This window comes from Mus pahari, chromosome 8 (assembly GCF_900095145.1).
Source record: "Mus pahari chromosome 8, PAHARI_EIJ_v1.1, whole genome shotgun sequence".
Taxonomy (NCBI): domain Eukaryota; kingdom Metazoa; phylum Chordata; class Mammalia; order Rodentia; family Muridae; genus Mus; species Mus pahari.
In genome coordinates, this window is record NC_034597.1 from 79,078,129 (window position 1) to 79,084,866 (window position 6,738).

Here is a 6,738-nt window from a genome sequence, read left to right on the forward strand (position 1 = left end):
TGTCTGTCTGTGTGTGTGTGTGTGTGTGTCTGTCTGTCTGTCTGTCTGTCTGTCTCTCCTTTTCTCTCTTTTGCTGGGATCTCCCACATTCTAATCCTGCCTCAGATTACTGACCATCAGATTTTTATTGGCAGGTAAATGCTTCTAGACATTACACAAGATACTTTCCCAGGCAGGATATAAGAAACATATTCTACTTGAGAAAACATGTAATATACACTCTTAGGAAACAGAAAATTCAACAGACACTAAGCAAGGTAACAGAAAACCAGTAAAGCCAAGACCATATATTAGTACATATTAATATAATTACCCTAAACCTAACGGCCCAGATGACAACCTAAAATCACAGTCAGTACTTTGCAGATGTGTCTACACTTAGACGCAACAAGCTTACTACAGTGGGTCCTGAGGCACAGCACAGCAGAAGCAAAAGACAAAGAATTCAAAATAGACATTATGAATATGTTAGTGGTCCTAAAAGAGAGTATGAATGAATACATAAATAAGTATGTTTTTTAAAATGAATTGTTCAATTTTACCAAATGAAGACTCAAGAGCCAGATGCTGGTGTGAGAACCTGCTAGTTGAGGGAGGCAGAAAACTCGCCCAGCTCACCTTTCTCCTCATTAGAAGCCCTAAGAGGGAAAAGCCAGATCTCACCCTCCACACTCTTAAAAACCCTACAAATTGAATGTCCCTACTTTCTACTTCCCATCCATCTCTTTACCTGTCCTCCTGGCTTCCTCCTCTAACTGTGTGTGTGTGTGTGTGTGTGTGTGTGTGTGTGTGTGTGTGTGTGTTTCAAAATAAAATTAATGTTCTCAGGAAAGTTATCAATATTACTATTTAATAAATGACAGTGATTTAAAACATGCTTTTTTTCCCCCCACAAACCTGCCATTATTGGTGATAAAAATCTTCTAATTAATTAGTATAGGCCATAATGTCAAACATCTATTTTAGTATGTGTTTATTGCAATTTTTTATTTTAGGGATAAATAAGAAAATTATTTCTTCCATGTAAATATTGCTTTTATTTTCCTCAGATGGAGGGATGATGCGAGAGCTACATTCAAGCTCTTTGAATACATGGCATAAGCTGAACCGAGAACATTTCTTTCTCTGTTCAAACTATCCTTAGACCAAGGCCTGGAAGCTTCAAACCTCCTAACAGTCTAATCTTTTAGGATGACTAACTCAGTCTGACTTTTCTAGACTGCTGACTGAATTGCTTTGGTTGGCCTCATACTAACTTTGGCAATACATGCGAATCTGACTTGTTCTCATTGCCTGACTTGTTCTGTCTTTACCCATGTTGAGCTTGTTCACTCTGTAGGTTTCTCTGTAAAACTATTCCAGTAAAACTGTCATACCAACTCACCATGTACCTCACGATACACTTACATTCTCTCTCACTGCTCTTAGGTAACTTATCTTTCCTATGGTATTCTCATTTGAGTTGGATATATCCTATCTTTGACTCATTCTGTCATATCCTTCTCTGATTTATCACTTGCTCTGCCCCTTAATTAGATGTCGCTTTTAAAACATGACTACTTAATTCTATGAACTAAACTTACCTTCATTGTTAGGCATTAAAGATTTGGATTAAGAGCATGTCTGTATTCCAGCCAGATCACACTGTAATCCAGGGTGTGTCTGCATTTCTCCTGGGTCATATCTTTGGATATGCTCCCTGGCCAAAGCAGCCATGTTGCTGCATTAAAGTTTCTCTATGCTTCTATCTGAGAAAAATAGTTTGCTGTTCTTCCTTCCCCTTGCCCAAATATGAATCCCTAGTTACTCACAATATTTTATTTGATATAAATATCTATGATAGGTAGGGATATTAGATTTAATCACGTCACTAATACAATAAGAGACAGGGGATATAGTAGCACAATTAAATTTAGTATTTGAAAAAAAAAACAGTAAACCTCCAAGTATTGAGCAATTCTAGAGACAACAGTGCTTGGAGACTGGAAAACAACAGATTTTTTAAAGAACTGTCTAACTTGTGAACTGTAAGATGTGGTAAAAGCAATATTATCTATGATATTAGCTTTCTCAGAGTCATTTTCTTTATTCATAAACAGTTATATACATATCAAACTACCTTACTAGATTTAGGGCTACTGTCTCAATTTAAGAAATTTACTTAGCTCAATCTTATCAAAAACTGATCACTCAAAAACTTATGCTATCTTCATTAGTATATTTGAGGTCTAAGAAAGCCCAGTTATCTTTAATACTTCCACATGAATGATGAAAGGATTTTTATGAAGGAAGGAACTTATAAGCCAATCTGTACAAAGGTTGAAAATTCTGCTGCAGACAATAAAACAGAATCCAAAGCATAAAGGTTAAATTGGGTTACTAAAGATCAGCAAACAGGCTGAGGCATAGAAAATCAATGCAATGTAATGCAAGTATATAAACTTTTAACCATATTTCTAGTCTCTTGTTTTCCCACTGCATTTTGTTACTGCAGTAGCATTCTGTTTGAAGAGGTGATGTCACACCTAAAGAGAATTTTAAGTTTTCTACCATATACATTTTATGTTTTATATCATTTGCCTTGAGACAAAAAAATAAATCTCAGTAGTTAGCACAGGCTGACCTTGAGCTCATCCCCCCCCCCCCCAGTCTTCATGGTCACAGTGCTGACATTACAAGTGTGAAATGCCATCTTCGCCAGTTCCATACTGTAGATTCGATCATCTTTCTTCCAGTTTTTTTGTTTCAAAATGGAAATCTGATAGCACAAACTGAAGTCAAACTCTGAAAATTTTAGACTGGACTTAAACTTCTCATCTTCTTGCCTCTACCTCCCATGCGCTATGGCTATAGCCGTATACCACCACACTCAGCTGAATAATACAATTTCAAAACTAAGTACTAGAATCCCCTTGAATTCAATGATTTGTAAGAACAAATATCCAATTTGTGTAGTTATTTTTTAATGCATATCAATTAAGCAAATAGTTATAAAAATATTTTAGAACTTACGGTATTTTGTCCTAAATAAAACAACAATGGGAATTCTTCAGAAGTAAATAGTGTTATGACAATATAAAATGCAAAGAAAGATATAGAAATAAAGGATGTGATCTCTGGGTTGATCAGAACACATTTCTTTTGAAAATGTACTGTCAGGCAACAAGTATAGACAGTTACAGGCTCTTCAGTTTGCAGAGGTCTCAAGGCCGAGTGTATTTCATGTTATCAAGTACCAGAGCTCACCTTAAAATAGATTTACAAAGAAGTCATCTTTTCTTTACAGGATTTTGAGTATTTACATTGTTACACAAGTTAGCCCACAAAATAGCAAAGGCCAAATTGCCCTTAAAATTCACTTTGCCTATTTCAGCATAGAAAGGTTAGTCACAGAAGTAAATCTACAATTAAAAGGATAAGTATTTTGAAAGTGAGTTGAATACAGTGCAACACACCTTGAAGTGTACATGATATATACCAATGCATAATTGTTCACAACTTTTAGTGTTTGATCTAGCTACTAATTATTTAATGAGCATATTTATATTTGTATGTTTGAGTTTATTTAAGAAGAGACAAATTAAAATGACTTTTAATTCCCTAAATGAATATAAAGACATAGAATGTAAAACATATGCATACACTTCATTAGTAGGAAGGGATGGGTGGGGGCTGGAGAGATGGCTCAGTGGTTAAGAGCACTGATTGCTTTTCCAGATGTCATGAGTTCAAATCCCAGCAACCACATGGTGGTTCACAACCATCTGTAATGAAATCTGATGCCCTAGACTGGTGTGTCTGAAGATAGTTACAGTGCACTTATATGTAATAAATAAATAAAATCTTTACCTAGATATTCTGATCCACTGACTCCCAAAAGCTGCACTCACACTCCTAGTATATGTAATTATGTAGTCCTGAACTTAAACCCAGGACTTTATGCATTTTAGGAAAACTTTTGAAAAAGTGAGCAATATCGCACCCAACCAATATAGGTAGACAAACACGCATGATGATGTTAAAAACATAAAATAATGGCCAATTATTAAAATAACTTTGTAGTGTTTTAAGTTATAAATATTGATTTTCTAGTAGTCGATCAGGATTTCAGGTAAAGAAAGGGAAGTTTTGTCATGATGTAACAATTTATAATACCTTAGTACTGTGGAGCCAAGTTTATGTGGCCACGAATTTATCTAAAAGCATCAATCAATATTTAGAAATTTTCATTTACTCTTATCTTCACTTTTTTTATAACTTCTCAGTCAACTTTGAATATGATAATAGTTGTTTTCTTTTTAAAATAAACATATAATATTAACACGAAAGCTAGAAAATAATCTTGAAGAGTCTAAGTATTTGAATATTCATAAGTTCTTTAAAATACAGTGTTTACAAGATTTAGTTCTAGAACTGAAAGGAAAATATTTCTCTTAGCATACGGTGCATGCAATTTTAATATGTAGCATTTTAGATGAAAAATTATATAGAATAAAGCTTCAGATTATAGGCCAGAACAATCCCTGTGGGAACAGTTAGAACAAACAAAATATAACACTACACACTACTGCTGACAAATTCTATTGTTCACTAAGTAGTAATCTAAAGTCAAACGCATCGTTTAACACAGTATATAAACAAAGTCACTTAAACATGTCATTTCGTCTGGCAGAAAACATCTAATACTATAATGACCTAAAAATGTGTAATTTTATGTTAGAAAGAAATTGTAATGCTTAGAGTTCCTTCAAGTACCAAAACATTCATGTTACTTTGGGTCTCTTTATTCAAAAATAACTTTCAGAACAGTGAAAGGTAAATTTTATTTAATAACCATGTTTACAAATCATTAATAGTTTCAAATGAGAGAAATGATTGGTAAGCTCCATCTACTCAAGATCACTGACACTTGTCCAACGTTTCTATGCTTTTTATTTGATATTTGGATAGTGAGTAAAGCTCTTGCCTAGAAGGCTAGAAATCATGAGTTACAGCACAGTACTGCCTAAATGACATATAATGTAGTCCCTGCCTTTGATGGGCAGAAGGACCAGACATTCAAGGTCATCCTCATGCACATTGTTAAATTAAAGAAAAATGTCAAAAGAATTTCAGTAAAATTATTCTAAATGGTGTGTATAGCCTCATCTGTTGACTGTTAACATATTTGAATAATAAATTTCACCCAGCCTTTAGATGCATTTCAGGTGTGGCTGCTGTGTCCCATGTGCATCCATAGGTGGCAGAGAAGAGAAAACCTATGTCTATGCTCAATATTCTGTCCTGGAAACATCTGAGTGTTTAGTAATCTAACACTCCCAGAAAAAAAAACAAACAATAAACAAACAAACAAGCAAACACGAGTCTGAGTTGATCTGGGACAGAAATCTAACCCAACACAATAGCAGTTCTGAAGGGTTTCCAAAGCAGGGAGTTCCCACACAAGTCCTGACTGGGTCCCAAATCATGGAACAAGTCAGACTAGAAGAATCCTACGTGGGACATAGGGCCCAGGGGTCCAGGGGGATGAGCATGGGGCCATACAGGCAGACCTGAGCAAGAAATGAGCACTAGAAACCACCAGTCTCTTACCATGATGCCCAGACAGGGAAGTTACTGAGATTAGCACCATTCTGCCACTCTGTAGGCTTTAGGAAGCAGACTATGTTTGAGATGACCCCTGCTCAGAGCCACAGTGCACGGGTGCAGGGTATAGCACTACAGAGAGAATCCTGAGATGCCCCCAGACATTCACGGACCCTCAATACTAGAGGGGAGCAAGTAAGTGGTGGAGTAAAGGAAGAGGAAGAGAAACAGAAAGATAAAGTTAAAGGTACAATGCAGAGGCAGCACTGTAGATTCGAAGGTGGTGAGGAACAGCCTGGTGTATGGGATAGCAGGTAACATCACCTGGTATCATGGTGGGAGCAGGGATGCTGCAATGGTACAGGTCTGGGTCTATGGTCCTGTAGCAGCAGTGGTCTGTTAGTACTAAATGTTAGGTCTATGTCCATGGTCTGGTTTGCTGCCTGGGGATATGTTGGTATCTGAGGGTTGCACACTTCTGATCCCAACACTTTGCTGGTCATCATGGGAGAGCTGTTCCTAGAGACATGAAAGGAAAGCTAGCCCTTGCCTACTGTAAGCATTTGGGAGAGTGAGCTCTGCACCTTCCCTGAGCAGCTTGGTAGAGCTGACCCTGGTTTGCAGATGAACTGGCTCCAGGGCATGAGAATAAGTGAGCCAAGAGCCAGCCTAGTCCTTTGCCTGTTGCAGCCCTCTGGAAATTGGACCCTGCACCTCACCTAGCTAGCACAGGAGACCTGGACTACATACTGTGGGCACAGATGAGCCATTCGAGAGGGCATGAGAACAGGGGAGCTGGTTCTGCCCCTTATTGACTGAAGCATTGTTTGGGCCAGCCGGGGCAAGACTAGAGAGTCCACCTCACAGGTGTGGGTGATGGAGAGCTGGTACACAGATGACTTCAGATACCTCTTAGGCCCAGATACAGGGCTTTGAATTAGCCCACCCAACATCCACCCTATTGATGAATATCTGAAGTGCATGATGGAGATGGTCCGACAAATCCAAAATAAAAGGATCCCCAAGACACAGAGTAGCAACATTATATCTGTAAGTAGCTCCAGGAGGGTTCTGGAATTAGTGTAGCAGAAGTCGGAGAAGTCATACTAGATTAGGAACACATTTCAATGAACATCTGCAATCAAACAAGTC

General features: G+C 37.5%; 1 non-coding gene across 1 annotated transcript; it reads left to right on the forward strand.

Annotated features, from left to right (window-relative positions):
* Nucleotides 1-5,185: 5,185 nt before the first annotated feature.
* LOC115064609 lies at nt 5,186-5,317 on the forward strand. The gene has a single exon (XR_003844445.1). It is a non-coding gene; the product is annotated as a small nucleolar RNA SNORA17 (small nucleolar RNA).
* The last annotated feature ends 1,421 nt before the right edge of the window (nt 5,318-6,738 follow it).